The sequence below is a fragment of the Macaca thibetana genome, chromosome 13 (genome assembly GCF_024542745.1).
Source record: "Macaca thibetana thibetana isolate TM-01 chromosome 13, ASM2454274v1, whole genome shotgun sequence".
NCBI classification, from domain to species: Eukaryota; Metazoa; Chordata; class Mammalia; order Primates; family Cercopithecidae; genus Macaca; species Macaca thibetana.
In genome coordinates this window covers 76042466-76063063 of record NC_065590.1, presented here as the reverse complement: position 1 = coordinate 76063063, position 20598 = coordinate 76042466, and the positions used below count along the sequence as shown (strand labels likewise).

The window sequence follows — 20598 nt, the reverse complement described above, 5'->3', positions numbered from 1 at the left end:
TGTTCTCTCCTCACAGCCGAAGACATTAGAGAGCAAATTGGGTGCTGGAGCAGATGTGAGTCATTCATGTTAGTATAAAAACTATGGAATGAAACCCATTACAGCCCGGAAAGCAGTGTAAAGCAGCATATGGAGCAAATGCAAGCTGGAAGCAGGAGGAAGCTGTGAAGTCCGATGCATATGCTCTGCGGCGGCTTTTGCTGTGGATTCTCACACTTCGCTTCTCATTTCCTGTAGCCGTCTCCCCGTCATTCTCGCTCAGCCCGCTGCAGAGGTTGCAGCCTTTGTTCCTTTTGCATCAGATTCTCCAAGTCCCTCCTCTCTGCCCACTGAGTGACTTCAGGGAGGCTGTGTGTGCGCTAGTGACTGTGTGTTTGCGTCTTGCCATCTGCACACTTATTAGACCTGTCACAACCAGCGAGACACCCTCTGTGCCAACCTAATGAAATTTCGCCCACAGAGGCCCAGACAGTTTTCTGTTGAGGTCTTTACCTCTTCTGGGCCATAGGGAAAGGTAAGCGGTAGCAGGGCAGATTGCAGCACAATGAGAAGATGAGCCGCACACATGCTGGCCCAGCCCTGGCAGGGTTCCCCAGCAGCAAAAAGAGCAGCAGTGAAAATTCAAAGATCTGTCTGTCTTTATTCCACAGTTATACAGATACAGGTCTTTGGACTGACTCCTGCAGTTGACTCTGTTCAAGTTCTCCACTGTAAATAATACGTCAACCCCCCTTTCCTCTGTGTTCCTCTCCATTTTCCTTGCCACTGTAGATCCTGTCAAAACCGCATGTCCCGGGTCTCCTGCAAGGCTTTCTTATAGAGTGAGTGATGGAATAGTTTAAACCACGTGGTCAATGAGGATGAGCTATTACCAACCCCTTACCTCATCTTTCTGCCACGTCGGTGCATCTTTGTCAAAAAAATAAAACCAGCTGGATTTTCCTCTCATCTTTGACAGGTAGATGGGTGGCTTTATCTAAGGGATCTGACAGTCACCTTTCTGGATCTTTCTCTTTCCGTTAAACAACTCCTTTCACCAGCCCACTACCCTCAACTCCTCTCCCTCCTTTTATTCTTATATTCGATTCCTTGAAAGGGATCTGTATCTTTGCATTTCAAAAGCCTGCTTCTTTTACTGTTTGAAATGCCCCAAACTTTCTTTGTTCCTCACCCAAATGCCAAGTGTAAAACTTAATACTGCTACAATGATACGTCTTTGCTGGTTGTGTAAAGTGGTTTGATCTTCAGTGATGGTGCCCTGTGGCGATCTGAGAAATTTCCCCCACATCTCCCCGCCCCCATAGAATATGCAAAGTTCTAGCATGAAGGTATGACCAAGTTTGCCTAAAGAAAAGTAAAAGAGACCTGCGCGGTGGCTCACACCTGTAATCCCAGCACTTTGGGAGGCCGAGGCAGGCGAATCACCTGAGGTCAAGAGTTTGAGACCAGCCTGGCCAACATGGTGAAACCCTGTCTCTTCTAAAAAATACAAAAATTAGCTGGGCATGGTGTCAGGCACCTGTAATCCCAGTTACTAGCTACTCAGGAGGCTGTGGCAGGAGGATGGCTTGAATCTGGGAGGCGGAGGTTGCAGTGAGCTGAAATCGCGCCATTGCACTCCAGCCTGGGCAACAAGAGTGAAGTTCCATCTCAAAAAAGAAAAGAAACGAAAAGAAAAAAAGAAAAAGAAAGAAAAGAAAAGAAAAAGAAAATTATTTCCCTTGAATTATCTAGAGGAGACTCTGAAAGAGGGCAGCACAGGCGAAGAAATAGAAGGATCTAAGGACAGATGTCACTCCCCAGGTCCCCAATTTCAGACAGCCAAATCTGAGAGCCACCTGCATTATCTCTGACAAAGACAGTCTTTCCTGTTAAGCTTAAGCTGAGAGGCATGAGTGAAAGGTAGAAGTGGGCAGGAGAGCTCAGATCCAAGAAGGAATAGGGAACTGTGATGGGGCCTTTCCAGTCTGGATAGGACTTCAACAGCAAGAGGAGCCAAGCATACCCCAGGAGTGGATGTGGGACAATCCAGTATAACCTCCAGTGACCGATGGCAGATTTTGTCATCAAGTCACTACTAGATATTGCACACTGAGCAGGGTGGCTTTATGCCCCAGTTTGCTTGGGAAAATCCTGGTTTATTCTGATTTTTCTGGCATAATTATTAATACTGCATCATTTTACTTTCAAGAAATTTCTATTTTAGACAATAAATTAGAGCCCACTGTAATGAACAGAAGGACTTCTGGTGATGGTTCTAGAAGGAAATTTGCTTAGATGAGTAAAAATGTAGGTTTGCTATTTAAGTTCTTTTGCGTGTGTGCTGAACTTGGGATACTCTAAATGTTCATGTGGGGCATTATTCTAAATAAACAATAGGCAAGATGATTATCCAAAGAACAGACAATTTGGACAAATGAAGCCAGCTTCAAGCAACTAAGGAAGTAATTAGGTTGCGCATATCAGTCAATGACAGTCTTATCCTATCTACCCAGCTGAAGATGTTTTACCCACATTGCAGCTCATGAAAGCAGTCAGTAGCAGCACACTGTCTCTTTGAAGGGCAAGGGATTCCTGACACCAGACTCCAATCATTCTTCCAACAACCTCTTCCTCTCACTCATATACCTCCATGGGCCATGAAAGTAACATGAATGAGTGAAATGGGATAGGGTCAGGGGAAAAACAACATAAACACAATGACAACAACTGCTATTATTGAAACCGCTATTCAACCTTCATGTTGAGGACACAGTAGGGAGTAGTGGGGTCCACACTGGACTAGCAAGGAATCAGCTCCAACTCATCATTGCCAGTGCAAGTAAAGTGTTGCCAGAGTTTTCCAACCTCTCAGCAAAAGCCTAAGTCCAGATAACGATGTGAAACCTCCTGGATTTTAACTGTAATCAACCAATTCAATCACCCCCACCACCAGCCCACCAAAACATTGGATGAGCTAAATAAACAGGTCTGCAGTCTGAATCCAGCCTGCTGCTTGCCAGTTTGCAACCTCTACTCCAACCACCAGTGTTTCCATAAGTACTGAAGTTTTCCTGGTTTCCATTTTCTAATGTGGTAACAGATCTACCCAGCCAGGACGAACGGGAAAGAGTGCACCAGATTAAATTAGGAGGGGCCTTGGACTCTAATGTAGTTCAATCCTCCTCATTTGGTAAATGAGACAAGTGGAGCCCAGAGAAATTGCATGAACTGCCAACAGCAGGATGAGTTCATTGGTAAACTGTGGGCTATAACATATCTGCATTACCCAACACTGCTCCCAAGTGACATCCCTCACTAAGTTTCACAGGATAAGTGAATCAGGGAGCTGAGGCATTTCTACAGTGGGGTGGGTAGGCTGCTAAGCCCAGAAGTTTCTAGGTAATGAGCAAAACAATGAACAAAGACACTGTGACCAAGACTCTGGGCAATTTGCTGTGAGGAATACAAATAAATAAGGCCTATTCCAGCTCTTCTGTAAGCTGGTGATTTGAACAAAGGCTTGAGTGTTAAAAGATTTGGTCCTTCCTCTTGGGTTTCTGTTGAGTAATGTTGAGTCTTAGATAGAGGCGCTTCAGTCCACCTGAGAAATAGCGACATTGCAACAGGAAAGTCATTTTTGCAGCTATGCACTGCACCTGTCTTCAGTTTCCCTCTCTAAGTGCTGTGCAAATGTTAATTAAACATAGATTATTTGAGAAGTGCTTTCAGCGTTTGAACTCAACTGGGCTGCATCAGATGATGATATTAATATCATTCCCCTGTTGGCAGAATGCTGTTTTTTAAAATAAAAACTCTTTTCTTTTTACAGTTTTTGCCATACAGACAATTTATTTTGCCCATCCTGTGGCTATTTCACCTTTTGTGTCATCATTTTCATGAGACAAGTGAAAATAATATTTCTCTTACGCTCCAAAGAGCCAAATCCCTTTTTCTAGCTTGATCCGAGGAAGGCCAGTTGGAGCAGTAATGTGAAAACGCCTGATGTACAGTTCAAGTGCAAATCCTCAGGGAGAAATAATGCATCTCTTTGGGGAAAAAAATAGCTTATACTTATGAGGTAGGAGATTTTCAATTTATAAAGGTTTCCTATTTCTTTCAATTGCCAGGATAACTGCATTCCAAAAAGATTGGGCTTCTCCCGTATAAGACAGAACTGCTCTCTTAGATCTGGGATGTAGATTTAAAAATGATGAGTGACAAGCATCCTTCTCCATGCCCTGGACCACTGCCCTGGGGGTTTTAAAGCAGTGCAGATCATAGGGTTAAAATCCATTACCCAGAGAGATGGAAAAGTTCCTCTCAGTGATTTCTTCCCCCATCACTGCTCTCAGGCCTGAATTCCAAATTGATTTCCTTAATAACTATTAAAGATCTTTTTAATTAAACCAGGCATCCTCTTCCTTGGCAAACTTTTCTTGATGACATCTCTGGTTAATTAAAGGTTTAAGCTGCAAAGATGTATTACATAAGAACAAGGGAAGCTGCTTTATGGTGTGCCAGTGAAGGATCCTGCTGATTCCTACTGCAGAAACGAAGGCTATGCCAGAGAGCTGCTCTTGTTTTCCTTTACAGCATTTCCTTTCTTTTAGAGGCCCCAGAGAGTGTTAATTCATAATAATAAAAATGGTTGGGTGAGTGGGGGTTAATTTTTCTGTTTCCTGAGGTTCAGTTTCTCCTTTCATGCTTGCCTGGTAAGTGTTCATTGAGTGTTCTTCATTAAAAAACATCACTCATTTTTATCACGATTCACTGATGCTGACAAAACATTTTTACCTTTTCATCCAAAATTCCTGAGGTAGTTGATACATTTAGTAATCAAAGAACAACGAATAAAAACCTCTTTTCACCCATCAATAACATGCAGCCACCTCTATAACAGAATGTACCAGGTTCTAACAATAAGGAAAAATCATATTATATATATAGATATCTATATATAATATGATTTTGCACACATATATATATATATATATATATTTGTTGTTGTCATTGTTGTAAATTGCCCTGATTCATTTACCTTTTTCTTTTTCCTGGTTCAGTTTTTTTCTACCAGGACCCCTATTTTTAAATGGTAGAACAGAGTATGGTGTATAGATTGTAACTATGGAATAGAACTTTTCCTTATGAAAAGCTAAATATCTCTTAAATCGGGAACCAAATCCATGACCTTGACTTTGTTGTCATCATAGTTTAAAACACTGGGTCTCAAACCTAGATATACATTAGAATTATCTCTTGTTATTGCTAAGAGTCACATGCCACTGCCTCACCCTAAGCCTGCTGAAATTTTATAGATGATGTCTCTAGGCACCCAAGTTTGGGAACCAGTGATCTAATCAATACCTTCAAGTCCAATCAGTTCCACCTGTAGGCCTTCCTGGAAATGGGAAAGATGGCGTACTGTTTCAATATTTCAGACTAACGGACAAATCAGACTGTCAAAGCAAGGGAAAATAGAACCTCACCACTATTTCAGAGGAAAAGTGGTTCCAATTCTGATGAGACACCAAGGAGGAAATTTGAAAGATTTTCTTTTGTTTTCTTCTTAATCTGGAACCAGGAGCATAGACAATCCCATGTCATAATCAGTCACGTGGAGAGACCACTCACAGACTGTCATTGGTCACATGTTCTATAGCTCTACATCAGTGGTTCTCAAAACATTAGAGAGAACCAGAGTCATTGGAAGAATTTATTTTATAGGCCACTTTATTATAAAAATTTTCAAATATATGGAAAAATAGAACAATAGTATATTCGACACCCACACATGAAATATACCTAGATTCAAAAAATGTTAATGTTTTGCCATATATGTATGTGCCCACATATGCGTGGGTTTATAATTGCTGAACCATTGAAAGGTAAATTACAGATGTCATAATATATAACACTTAAATAATAACCCTAAACAACCCAGAAGTACTTCAGCATGCATTCCTCAAATTAATAACATCTGCCAACATAACCACAGCACCATTATCACACCTAAATGAATTTAAAATAATGTCCTATGATCACATAACACCAATTTTTAAGAAACTTTAAAAGGCAAAACAAAATAAAATAGCAAAGCTTCCAGGGTCAGATTCCTAAAATCTTTGATCCAGTTAGGTGATGCTTCGCAAAACGCTACTGTACATGACTAACTAATGAAGAATGTGTCTTTCCAGTAACTGAAAAGAAGTTCATTTTTTGTGTGTGTGCTTGAAAATTGCTTGGCTATTTGCATGGTACTTAACAGTCACAATTTTATTGGATGCTTTTAGCGATGCTACCGTAAGGGAGATAGAGTGATGATAAAACTGGGGCCCAGGGTTATTGAGACCAGCCCAGGTTTTCTAGGTAGCTAACAGTGGTTGCTGGATTCCAACGTTGGCGTAATGGAAGAAACACCAGGCTGGGAGTCTGAAACCAGAATTCTGGTTTTCTCTGTGCTCCCAACTCTGCCTATGTAACTTGGGGTATTGGACCAAACCTCTCTGGACTTTCATGTCTTCTTCTAAAAAGTGAAGAACTAAATCAGTGGTCTCCAAGAGACTTTCTATCTGGATCTTTCTTTCATTCAATACATTTCTGACTTCTTTACTAAAACTCTTCATTCATCTCCATTTGGCCCCATAGCAAATTTGTACAGGGGCTTATCAAGTCATAAAGGAAATACTCAATATTAGGATATTGGTGAGAAACACATGAATTTGACAAAAATCTTACCACTTGCTATGGGCAAGTACAGCAGAATGCTGAGCGTCTGCCTGTGATGCTTGCTGTCTTCAGGTAGCCCGTTAGAGAAAAGAGTGAGTCCCTACAGAGATACAGGAGCCCAGGCCTCCTCTTCCTCACTCCCTTAAAAGAAAACTGCAAAAATCGAAGAGCACATCCCTGGCAAAGTCAACAACTCCTAAACATAAAGGATAAGTTCCATTAACTACTCTCATTTCATTTCACAGGTGATCCCTGCTTCCCTAGCCTTCCCTGTATTACAAGAGCTCAGTGTTTCCCTAAACCTTTATCAGGTCCACTGACATCTCCCAGCACTGGCCCACCACAGACCAGGGGGCTGGTGGGTGAGGACCAGAGCTGTTTAAAATTATTCCCTTGGGGAGACTTTCATTTCAGATGTATTGTGTGAATTTTTTACAACCAGAACATAGTCATGCATTGCTTGTGTGATTAAAAATAAATAATTAAAACCCTTGACGGCTGATGGGTTTTTCTTTGGACTCTCAAACACAAAGTAATCTCCAGGGTGCAGCATTGACCCTGCAGTTTTCACTAGTGTGTGGGGTGTGTGTGTAACAGAGAGAGAGACAGACACACACACACACATACACACACACAGAGAGAGAGAGAGAGGGGAGGGGGGGAATTCAGGGCAGAGAGGTGGTATGAGATCCCATTTATAGAAACTGAATGGAAATGGCCCATTGATGCTAATACAGCAACGATAATAATGTGTAAGCCCTTAGATATAGATCATGTTTACATTAAGAGGCAATATGAAAACTAAGGTTAGAAAATCATGGTAGAAACTGGGACAGTAGTTCAAGGTGTGAAAGAAAGATGTGGAGTAAAGAACCAACTGTCCTACTTCATATTATCTCTCTCTCTCCTTTCTCTATGTATCTCTCCTTTCTCCTGGCCTCTCATGACCTCTTTTATATCGTCTCTCCCTACCAGACATGGAACCCCCTTATAACTTCACTCATGACACGCCCCTGCCACAGGTTCTCTGAGACAATAACAGTGCTCATTGAACAGGTTTCTTCTTCAAAAGTCCTCTTTTATCACTAGGAAGTTCACCATCACCAGCTGACTGTCTTTGTCCTTTAGGGACAGAACTTGCCAGCAGTCAAGATGATCACCTGAGACAAAGCCCAGCAGTCTCGTAGAGAGGAGTTAAGATCCAGAGCTTTTTCTCCACAAAGGAGTCACGCTCCTCAGGGAGGAACCCTCATCATGGAGAGCAGATCAGGCTGTGACCTTACAGATCACCTGGCTGATGCCCTGATTCTCCAGCCTGCCCTCAGGAGGTCTCTGGGTGGTCTGGCTTCAGTAACATCTCCCCACTCCTGGGCAGGATCAGCTGAGATGGTCACTGTCCCTCAAAACAATGGAGCTGGAAAGGACATGTTTGAAAACCTCAGGACTGAACAAAAGGCATTCAGAACAATGAAGGTAAAGAGGGGCCAGGCAATGCCAGACAAGGCGGTGCTGAACACTGTGTGGAGTCAGCTCAGCTCATAAGGACTGGAGTCAGAGGCTAGTGTTCTGATCCCAACTCTGCTATCAACTGACAGCAGACTTCTGCCAAACGACTGAATCTTTCTGGCCCCAGTTTCCCCAGTTTGGAGTTGGCCAGAGAGACTTCATTTTCTACCCTGGGATTTGCTACTCATTAATTGTGTGACTTGAACACATTATGTAACCTTTCTAGTCTTAGTTTCATCATCTGGCATTAAGAGTATCTTTTTGCAGGGTTGTTGTCAGGCTTTAGAGATAATGTATACAAAGCACCTGGTACCGAAGGTAATCAATAAACTAGTCATCCATTACTGTTGCTCAGGACTATGTGATGAAGATGAAGCTATCACTTGCAGGGCAACCATCACATCATATCTTTTGCATCTTTATACCCTCACATCTTAGTTACAATGTTGGGCATATTGAAAATGCTCAACACTATGGTTTTTCAACAACATCTTAAAAAGTGAGCATTGCCTTCCACTTTGGGACCCCTGCAAGAGGAAATATGAAGTGGGCTCTGGAAATAGAGCACCAAACCTACCCCTCACTGACTATGTCACTGCTGCAGCTCTGGTGGGCATGTGACTTTTGTTTGGCTGCCTCCTTCTGAGCCACTTTCTATCTTGGGGGAATTTCCCCACTTTCATGAGAGACTGAAACAGCCTTTGCCAACAGAGTTGAAAAATACCAGCTACTTCCTTTCCTAGCCTTCCTTGCGGCGAAAGCCCAGATTTACACTCTGCCAGTCAAGCCTTGGCACCAAACTTTTTACCTTAGAGCTGGTGAGACAAAAGAGAAGTGGGACTAGTGACAGAGTAAAGGTCTAATTCCTGGTGCAAAAGAAGCACAGTGTCGGCGGCAAGAGCAGAAGCAGTCCAGTGGAGTTCCAGAATGGAAGTGGCAGTGGTGCAGATACTGGCATGCAGTTCTCTATGAGAGTAGCCGTGGTTCCCTCATCACACCAGTTCAGCTGTCTGGTGTTAGCATCCCCTCTGGAAGCTTAGCCCTGGTTCTCTGTGAGCACCCCAAAATCTTTTTAATATTATGTTCCTGCTTTACCAGCCAGACGCATCTTCAATTGTTTGCAAATCAACATTTTTTTTTTCAAGACAGAGTCTAGCTCTGTCACCCAGACTGAGGTGCAGTGGGGTGATCTCGGCTCACTGCAACCTCCACCTTCCAGGTTCAAGCAATTCTCCTGCCTCAGCCTTCTGAGTAGCTGGGATTACAAGCACCTGCCACCACGCCTGGCTAATTTTTGTATTTTTAGTAGAGACAGGGTTTCACCATGTTGACCATGCTGGTCTCAAACTCCTGACCTCATGATCTGCCCGCCTCAGCCTCCCAAAGTGCTGGGATTACAGGCGTAAGCCACCAGGCCCAGCTGCAAATCAGCATTTTTTTTTTTAAATTCATCAAGATACCGAATCTCTCTGAAGCTCAGTTTCCTCATCTTTAGAAAGGGGTAAATTCTTTGGGCATAGGAGATAATGTATGTCAAGTGTCTGGCACCAGGGTACTCAATACATATTATTTCCCTTGAACACAAGCACAGCAGCAGTCGTAACCCCCAATTACACTGCTGCATATATTCCTTGCTGACATTTGAGTACATGTGTGCCTCAAGGATCCATGTAACTCTAGAGAGTTCCCATTTTATTGGTTGGATTTTCAGTTATAGTGAGATCAGAAGGCCAGAAATAGATCAGACCCCAGGTTTACATGTAGAATCGTTCAGAAACATCAAAGAGTAATCTGTATAAACTGAATCCAAGACGGGGACCAGCTCTGGCCCTCAATTCAAAAAATCACAGCTCACCTCTCCACATTTCCCTGAACCCTCCAGCCGAAACAGAATGACCCTGGCACAAATAAATGCTCTTTTAATGCTTTCAAGAATATAATTCTTTCCAGTTTCGAGATTTGCTAACACTGGAATAAGAAACAGCTGCAGAGTTATTATCTCTTGGCATCTCTTTGGCTCCCAGACTGGGTTTTGCCCTTGTGAAGGCCCCTGTGCTGCAAGGATATTGCCATCGGGTGGTGGTGAAGAGTCACACTCTCTGACTAGGGAGCCTCGGCCGGAATTCTAGGTAGCTCATAGCTAACTGCTGTAGACTTACCTTCTGGATTTAGAAATGGAATCTGTTAGCTGCAAAAAAAGGAAAAACCCTCAAACTGGCTTATGCTAAAAGGGACAATTCATTAGATGCATGACAGAGTATCTTACAGTACCCAAGGGCAGTAGGATGGCCAGATCTTGAGATTTCCTGTCTCCATTTCTCTAGGACTACATGAAGCTTGTCCCTAATCCTCTCAGCCACCCACTTCACCCTTTCCCCTGGATGTCCACATGGATTACTGTCCTCTTTCACCTTCCTGCCCTCTTTATCTGAAGTAGCAGCCTCTCAATCCCATCAATCTCTATTGCCTTAGCAGCTTTATTTTCCTTCGTAGCACTTATTATTGCCTGAGCATATAATATGTTTATTTATTTCTTGTCTCTCCTTTGCCTCACTAGCATGTAAATTCCATAAGGAAAGGAACTTTGTTCTATTCACTATTGTATCATCTGTGCCCAGAAGAGGGTATGGCTTATAGAAGGGATTCAGTAAAACTTTTGAATAAGGAATGAATGAATGAATGAATTCTCCTTATTTCTAGTCTTGTTCTCTGTTTCTGGGTTCTCATGGAAAAAAAAAAAAAAAGGCTGCCTAATACCAAGTCTCTGCGACTTCCTTTCTCACCTTATCCAAGCTTTCAGTACTAACTAATTTACTTTTTTAGTGTAAAATCTTGAAGACAGAAAGTATCTGATTGGCTTAGTGCAGCCTACAAAAGAGTTCCTTTGGAGTCCACCAGAAAACTTATGGTTCAAGAATAAGGCTCAAAGCACTTTTTGTGCTTTGACAGCTAGGACTATGGGAAAAATAATTTGCCTCCTTAAGTAAAAAACCATTATGTAGTTTATTTTTTGTATAAAATAAACTTAATAAACCATCAATAATCTTTGAAGAACCTGGACAATCACAAATTATTTTTGTTATAACACACATATACACACAATTAAGCAAAAAAAAAATTACACAAAACATACATGTCTGTGTCTTTCTTCCTGAATTCCCAACTGTTTCCACCAAAGCCCTTCTAAGTGGATCTTTTCAGGATCCCCGATTAGAAGGCTAGCCTCTACAAGGGGTCTGAACCCTAACTCTGCACTTGAGCCTTACCTGTGATTGACTCTTGATGCTGTGATTTCCTTTTTTCTGAAGGCAGCATTCCAGTATTTAGCTGCTGGTCTTCTGGTTGATTATAAGATGAACTATTTTCATCCATCACTGCCTCCACACCCATTATCTGTGTTTTGTTCCAGTTAGCTTTAAAATGGGACAAAGCTTCTACTTTGCTGTAAAACTCTGCGTTTCTCTTTGACCCATTCCTCACCAAGAAGCAAATTATTCTAATCAGTTTTCTCTTCTGTTAAGCTAAGGTTGGGTGCAATCACTGTTGCATTAATTAATTAACAGACTCTTGGTCTGGTTGCCCTGGCAATACCCACCAAAGCAGCAGAACCTTTCCAACAGGAGAGCACATCAAGCAGTCAATTAACTGTTTTCTTCACATGTAGAAGTCAAGTGCACAGAGCACCTGCTACAGAAATGGGCTCCCAGGGGATGCTTAAGAAACACTCGCTGACTGGCTGACAACATGTAGGCCGACGAAGTGGGTGCTGAGTCTGCAGCCTTGAACATCTGAAGGCGTTTAGAGCTGGTGACTGAGACACTGTCCAAGGGGAATAGCAGCCAGTGTGATTTTACAAGAGCCTCAGTGTGGTACCAATCCCTTAAAATAATCTAGAAAAGCATGGAAAGAGGGCCTACAAACCCTTAGGCAAGGCCAGGCTGCCATGGGGAGGAAAACCAAACGAATTCATTTCCTGGTCACTTCCACTACCACCTCCCAAGTCCACAAAGAAGAGTCTCCACTTGGGACCTTGGTGTTGGGGGCTCCACCATAGCATTGTTCCTCTGTTGCAGGGCATTAACCTGACTCACACTAGGTCAGATGTCCAATCAGGAGAATCTCCCCAAGTCAAGTGTGAATAATAGAGAATGCCACTGTATACATACACACAAGAACTAGCTTTCAGCTTACTTACAGATGAGCATGATATTTCCAGTTCATTTCTTCCAAGGCTGTGTTCTTGGTTCCTTTGGGAAAGTTGAGTCTTCTCAGGCACATCCCCAGTTTAGGATGAAATGGTTTGCCCCATTGCATGTTCAGTCACCAACTGCTTCTCAAATTTCTTTTGAATATAGAGAACAGAGCGAGAGATACACTTAAGCTAAGCTAGCCCACTTAAACAAGAGTTTATTGAACAGATACAGAATTCACAGTTATTTGACCCAGTCAGGCAGGCCTCTTGGAAACAGAATCCAAGAAAATGGCAGGTACAGGGCCCAAGCCGCTGTTCTCCCTGATGCAAACAGTCCTGCATTTCTGCCTCTCTCTGTCCTGGGCTATCTTCTCTCTGCAGATCTGCTTCCTCACCCCTCATTTCTGCTCCCATAACTTCAGCTTGGGCTTGCCTTAGAGCCAATTCTGGCCCCATTTCTATATATGCCTTAGGCTCAGATTCTGATAAATAACTCTCCTAATCCCTCACTATTCCAATTTCAGATTTTAAGAGAAGAATCTGGATGGCTTACTTCTGCTCAGGAGACTGCTCTAGACCAGGCAATCATATGAGAAATAAGGCACAAGAGCACATTGCAGTTATGACTGCCTTGGACAATCTCCTTAATTGGGGCTGCTGGCTATTACCTGGGAAGGAAGCTTGGTTGCGGGTTCAGGAAACCCCACCTACGTCAATGGCAGCTTCTGGGATTAGAATCTCTTGCCCTTTTCTCCCTTCCTTCCTTTCTTTCTTTCTTCCTTCCTTCTTTCCTTCCTTCCTTCTTTCTTTCTTTCCTGTGTGTTTTTTTTTTTTTTTGAGTTGGAGTTTCACTCTTGCCCAGGCTAGAGTGCAATGATGCGATCTCAGCTCACTGCAACCTCCGCCTCCCAGGTTCAAGCGAATCTCATGCCTCAGCCTCCCGAGTAGCTGGGATTACAGGCATGCACCACCGCGCCTGGCTAATTTTTGTATTATTAGTAGAGACAGGGTTTCTCCATGTTGGTCAGGCTGGTCTCGAACCCCTGACCTCTGGTGATCCGCCCACCTCGGCCTCCCAAAGTGCCAGGATTACAGGTATGAGCCACTGTGCCCAGTCATTCTCTTGACCCTTTTTATTTCCTGTAGGCTCTGGGTACTGCTGCCCTTCATTCAATCCTTCTTTTTCCGTGTTTTTTTTTCACCTTTTGAACATCCTTTTCTGGAACGTGTTCTTTATTTTCCCATCACCTCCCCGCTCCAATATCTACTCTTACATTCTACTGTTAGGTTTCAGTGTTGGATGGAGGGTATGTGATCTCAATCGAGAAACTCTACATCTCTCACCCCATCCGTTCCTCCACATTCCATTTACCTAATCACAGCAGTCACTGTCTCGCTCTCTGAAACACTGTGTCTTCAAAATTCTCATCGACATAGTACTCTAGAGCCATCTGTCTCCTGAAGTCTGTTCCAGACTTTACAAAATTTACTTTCTTAGAATATTTTGAGGACCTAAATTTACTGAAGATAGTCGTATTGCAACTAATCAGTATAGTTCCTGAGTCCAAGTTAAGCCATGAATTAGTGTTCCCAAAATTTTCAATTCTGACTTATTAACTAGAGACCAGTTGCCTAATTCTGATTCCCAGGATGTAATGAAACCAGATGCTTTCTCAGTGGGTCCCAAATGAGAGCCCCAACTCAAAGTAAAAACTGCACATTCTTTATCCACCATTACTCCTTTATTCATTCACCAAATGTATACTGAGCACCTGGTATGTGTTAAGTCTTACCAGCTAAGGTGAAGAAGACAGTGCAAACAAAACAGACAAAGGCTTGCTCTTGTGGAGATAAACATTAATGAAATATCTGTATTACTGATCTCAATCCAGAGACCCTATACCTCTCACCCCACCCATCCCTTCACACTCCACTTACCTAGTCACAGCACTCAACTTCTTGCTCACTGGAAAATATTTGTCTCCAAACCTCACAGTGACATAGTACTTTACACCATCTGTCTACTGAGCTCAAGAGGAGACTTTCCTGAGTAAGTGTACTCAGTGCTGAAAACAAAGTTAGCTAGTCTAGCAGCTGGGATGGGAAGAGAATTCTAGGCATATGCAAAGGCCCAATGGCCAGAGGAGGCATGTTGCATTCAAGAAACTGCAAGGAGACCTGAGTGAGAGGCCATAACACAAGATGAGACTGGAGAAGGAGGGGAGGCAGCCAGACCCAACAGAGCTCTGAAGGTCATGTCAGGAGCTCTAGGCTTTACCCTAATAGCACAGAGATGCAGTGCCGTTGAAGGGTTTTAAGTGGGAGTGCAGGCGAGTAAGGAGGCATGATGTTATCACACTCCTGTGTTCAAAAGCCCCCTTTGGCTGCAAAAAAGAGCAATTTTCTAGAAGGGGCTAGAATGGTGTAGACAGGCCAACAAGAGACTAGCTTTTTGGTTAATAAAAGCAAGATAATAGAGCCGGGCCTGGAACAATTGTGGCCGAGATGGGAGAAGGGGATGGATTTGTGAGATATTACAGGTAAAACCATCAAAACTTCTAAGCTGCTGAGAGAGCAAAGGCAAATAGAAAAGAAATGATAGAATTAATCCATTTTAAATGACATAGAGAAACTGGTTGGAGCAGAGGGCAGTGTTAGCTTCAACTGGGGAAGGCTTCATAGAGAATATGGCATTCGAACTGAAAGACAGTTAGATTTGGACATGCTGGAATGCGGGGAGAGAATGGGAGTTTCGAACTTCTCTTAGGAATATGTTTGAAGGCTCAGATGATAGACCGTTGCAGTAGTGTACTTTATACATAGCCCTCTAATTGCCATGAGCGGTAAAACTTGAAAAAAATAAATCAGGTAATACTGAAAGTGTACAGAGGTACTCATTTGATATCTGCCAGTGTGTGTTGGTTACCTCTTTTGCCATAGGCATTGTGAGTAAACACAAGTTGACACCACAGAGGCCATGCCGTAAAAATGCTTATGGTCCAAGCTTATTGATTTGCAGCCCATGAAACAGTCTCTAAAAGCAGAATTTGAAAACCACCAGCATCAACAACACCTGGGAAACTTGCTCAAAGTACAGATTCCCCGACTTCTCCCAAGACCAACTGAACCTGGCTCTGTAGACCAAAAGCCCAGAGTCTTCCTTTAAAGAAAACTCGGCCGGGCGCGGTGGCTCAAGCCTGTAGTCCCGGCACTTTGGGAGGCCGAGACGGGCGGATCATGAGGTCAGGAGATCGAGACCATCCTGGCTAACACAGTGAAACCCCGTCTCTACTTAAAAAAATACAAAAACTAGCTGGGCGAGGTGGCGGGCGCCTGTAGTCCCAGCTACTCGGGAGGCTGAGGCAGGAGAATGGCGTAAACCCGGGAGGCGGAGCTTGCAGTGAGCTGAGATCGCGCCACTGCACTCCAGCCTGGGCGACAGAGCGAGACTCCGTCTCAAAAAAAAAAATAAATAAAAGAAAACTCATAGAGGGTGCACATGCCTCCTCAAGCTTGAAAACGAGCGTGAGAGACAGGGAAAGAAACAAGTATTCTAAGAACAACCATGTTCAATATGTACATTTACATATTATTTTAATTCTCCCAATGACATACCATGTTTATAATAATATTATTATTATTGTTATTGTTATTATTATTGTTGTTGTTATTATTATTATTATTATTTTGAGACAGGGTCTCAATCTGTTGTCCAGGCTGAAGCTCAATAATACAATCATGGATCACTGCAGCCTCCATCTTCTGGGCTCAAGCCATCCTACTGCCTCAGCCACTCAAGTAGCTGAGACTACAGCCACATGCCACCATGCCTGGCTAAGTTTTTTATTTTTAGTAGAGACAGGGTCTTGCTATGTTGCCCAGGATGGTCTCAAACTGCTGAACTCAAATGATTCTTCCGCTTGGGCCTCCCAAAGTGCTAGGATTACAGGTGTGAGGCACCATGCCCTGCCTAATGATTATATTATTATTTTTATTTGATAGATAAGGAAACCTTGATACAGAGAAGTTAAGGGGTTTACCTAATGATATAGCTCAAATATTACAAAGTAGAGATTTTGAAGGTGAGATCTCCTCTCTCACAAAATAAATTTTTAAAAAAGTATATGGTCTAGCACTCAAAAACTGAGAGCAGACTGCTATCCTTTAGTTCACCAAGAGAACAACATTGGTCCACATGATGAAAATGTCCCCAGGGAGATCTATTTGGATTTCCCCAACACAAATAATTAGGTATAGTTTCTATGATTGTCTCTAGAACAAGGGAAAAGGAAAGGAGAGATGGAGCAGAAAGAAGAGGAGGAACTGATTTCCAGATTGGGCAACTGAGCCAGGTGGAACTGAACGTCACCAGAAGAGTCACACAGGAAATTTACATGGACTCACGTGGCAAAGTCATTGATTTGCATGGGGAACCACCCCTCTATCTCAGAGACTCAGCTGGAATTCAGTGGGCTTGAATCACGGACCCAACAAAGCCACTTGTAACAGGGAGAAACAGCAAGCAAAAACATCAACACCCTTTCTTCCTCCTCCACTGCCGTTTAAATATAAACTTCTAGGTCAGGTGCTCCCTGGTTTTTCCTGGATTGCAGACCATACCCAGCAAAGCAGACGCAAACCCAGAGAACCAAATCTGCAATTAAGCCATTGGGAGTTTTGTGGGGAGGATTGGCAGGTAGAATAAACAGGCCCCAGGACTGGAACAGAAGAGAGTGGAGGTTTAATTCCGTTGTGCTGGGGAAGATTGGCAAGCAAGTCCCAGCTGAAGCAGATCATTGCAGTGGAGATAAAATATTTCATAGGATATTTTCAGAGGGAAATGCATGCGGAGGAAACCATTCCAAATTTTTTTAAAACAATCTTTGCATTAACAAACTAGGTAGGAGCATGTGGGTAATTGATGCATATGCATGAGAGCATAATTAAGAACTATAAGACCTGGAAGATTTTCAAGCTCTATGGCAATTATAAACCATGAAAAAATATCCTTCCTTGGGGTTTAGGGCTATTATTCAAGCATCTCCTCTCATTATGGTAGCTGGAACTTACATAGTACTGTGCAGAAATGGAATAAACAAAAGGAGAGCTGTCATAAACTAATAATGATTCCTGGCTTTGTGCTTTTCTAAGAGTCTTCTCACACGTTATCTTATTTGATCTCTATATGTATCAGTTTCCTTTTGCTGCTACAACAAATTACTACATATTTAGAGGCTTAAAATAACATAATATTTTTCTCTTATAGTTCTAGAAGTCAGAAGTCCCAAATGAGTCTTACACGCCAAAATCAAAATGTCAGCAAGAGTGGTTCCTTCTGAAGACTCCAAGGAAGAACCTATTTTTTGCCTCATCCAACTTGCAGTCCTTTACTTTTGGCCTCTTCCTCCATCTTCAAGGCCAACAATATAACATCTTCAAGTCTCTCTGTTTCTGTTATCACCTCACCTTCTGCCCCTCTAATCTGCCTCCCTCTTATAAGGACTCCTGTGATAACATCAGACTCACCTGAGTAATCCAGGAGAATCTTCCCATCTCAACATCCTTACCTTAATCACATCTGCGAAGACATAGCCACAAGTTCCAGGGATTAGAACATAATCATCACTGGGGGCCATTGTTCAGCCTACAACACTACAGAAATCCTATGAAGTAGATGCATAAATCCAGTTTTTCAGATGAAGAAACTAAGATTCAGAGGGCTTCTTAACTTGTGTCAAGAACGCTTGTGGCCTGTGTTGGGGTCATTTTATGCGTGTGCCCCTTTAATATTTATGGAGCGCTCCCTCTGCGGTAGACACCGCACTACACAGAGTAAAGTCTACCTTAAGGAGCTTCTATACTAGTGAAAAAAGTAAACAGTTATTTACAAATTCACTTAGATATACACATACTTGTGTTGTAATGGAAAGGAATGGGGTATGAGGAAAGAAAAATAAAAGAGCGGTCCTTTTGTAAATTTAAGGGTAGGAAGGTCAGGGAAAGCCTCCTTGAAAAGGTGGTGTTTATGCCAAGACCTGGAGAAGCATAGGAGTGGACTGTCAAAAGGAGATGGAACAGCATTGGATTCTGAGGGAACAGCAAGGGCAGATACCCTTGAGTGGGGAGGAATGTGCAACTTCAAGAAGAGCAGCACGGCTGGAGTATGGTGAGTAAATGTCATCTCCTCCTGGAAGCCTTCCTGGCCCAGGGTTGTGAGCTTTCCTTGGGTTTGCATGACTCCTGACACTCACCCCTTATCAGATCACTGCACTAATTCTAACTCCCTGGATATTTGGGGCTCCTTGAGGCTCCTTGACTAAACTGTGAACCACAGAGAGCCAGGACGGGGTCTATTCATCCCTGAATGCCAGTCTTGCACAGTTCCTGGCATAGAGTAGGTGCTCAATAAATACTCATTGACTAAATGTGTGAATGAACAATATGCAGATCCCTCCTTCCATAAAACTCCCTGTGCTCAAGTGTAATCAGGCCACAAAGTGACTGATACTTACAAGTCTGCTGTGCAGAAAAAGCATTACTCCTTATTTTTCTCAACAACTGATCTGATCTCCCTCCAAGCCTCCCCTCCTCTTCTCAATCCTGCCCTCCATCTGTTAGACAGTGTGCAGGGAAAGACAATATTTAGTGAATCCAATTCAAATTTTACTTTATCTATTAGCAGCCTCTTTACATAACTTCACACTCTTTCAGTGTGAAGTTTACTCAGTCTTTCAGATTTCTGACCCTTTCTCACCCAGGTGGAAGTCAGGAAAACGAAGAGAGCTCTTCAGCTTGTGCTGCAGCATCCCCCAAAGCCCCTGCCCAATACTAACTTTGAATTCTTCCATCTTTGAATGAAAGCTCTTTGGAGACAAGAACTGTGTCCTATCAGGTACTATGGATAGTAAAGAAAGTATGGAATGAATCACCCTTGTTTATTTCCTATGTTATCAATATTATTATTAATTATGAGTAACAGAACACATCCCAAGAGAGTCGGCACCTTGGGACTAACTAGTAAAAAAGATAAAAAATGGCTGGCAAAACAATTTTTCTTAATCTCGTTCCCCTTACCTGTAAAACGGGAGAGTAAATACTGTCCTGTCCTACTGGGGAATATTCTAACTGGGTTCAGTTTACAAAATCATTGTGAAAAAAACATGTTGAGGAGGGAAGATTTAAAAATACAGAAAAGTAAGAACGACCACCCAGCCCCCTACCCCACTGCACCCCAATATGATTTATGCTCCCAACATTGTAATTTTGCTATAGATCAAGAGCCATCAGAGTCATATCCCAGTGATTCCCCCCAGATTTCTAGAACTTTCATGTCTTCTGATCATGCCTCCATCTCCAACATTGACTCTCAATCTTCCTGGTTTTGTTACCTTAAGCAATATACTTTAATTTTCCCTGCCTCAGCTTCCCTACCTATGTCACTATTGTTAGCAGATAACTAAGTGAACCTGCCATGACACAGGTCAGATGGTAGTTATTCAATGCATGTCAGTTTTTTCCAGGTTGGAAAACCTACCTCCTCTGCACTCAGGCCATGTTCCATGAATTCCTTCCTCCAGCCTCTGCTCTGGGCCTGGAAGGCCTTGCCATCTGAGACTTCTCCAGGAATCCTTCCCCTCTTCATAAGCCCAGAGCAAGTTTCTCTCCAGAAGCCGTGTCAGTATTAATTCTTCAGCCCGCACTAATATCTTCCTTGCTAAACGCTCACTGCATCCATTCTAAGCAGAACCACACATTTCAGGGCTTAATTCTCTTCCATTAGTTCCACATGCCTTGTTTCCTCAACTCGCTACAAAACTCGTGAGGACTATGTCCTGGACATCTTATTGCAGAGAAGCCTGGGGGAGCCTAATCCCCACTCGTTGACTGGCAGTATTGTGGATCCTTCTGTCCTGAGACCCACAAACTCAAACAACAGGCTCACAACATCAGAGTCCATCAGCCTTCAATCACATGGGCTCCGAAAGCAGTTGGAGGCCTCTCTCGAATGGAGAAGGTGGTGAGAAAGCTGATTTGCCCGTAAGTAAATAGCTGTTGTAATTATGGAAGATTATTCTCAACAGACCAGCAGACGGAAACCAATTTGCATAACAGACGCGGTTATTCATGGAAATGTTTGTGATTTGTCTACCAAAGCAGATGAAGAAGACCCTAAATTAATGTGTGTATGCCAA

The 20598-nt window shown here is 42.8% G+C and overlaps 1 long non-coding RNA gene across 1 annotated transcript; it reads right to left on the bottom strand.

Annotated features, from left to right (window-relative positions):
• Positions 1–2411: 2411 nt before the first annotated feature.
• Positions 2412–7526, bottom strand: LOC126934445 (uncharacterized). Its single transcript, XR_007718951.1, has 2 exons — positions 5469–7526; positions 2412–2628 (listed from the first exon to the last, which is right to left on the bottom strand). It is a non-coding gene; the product is annotated as an uncharacterized LOC126934445 (long non-coding RNA).
• Between the last annotated feature and the right edge of the window lie 13072 nt (positions 7527–20598).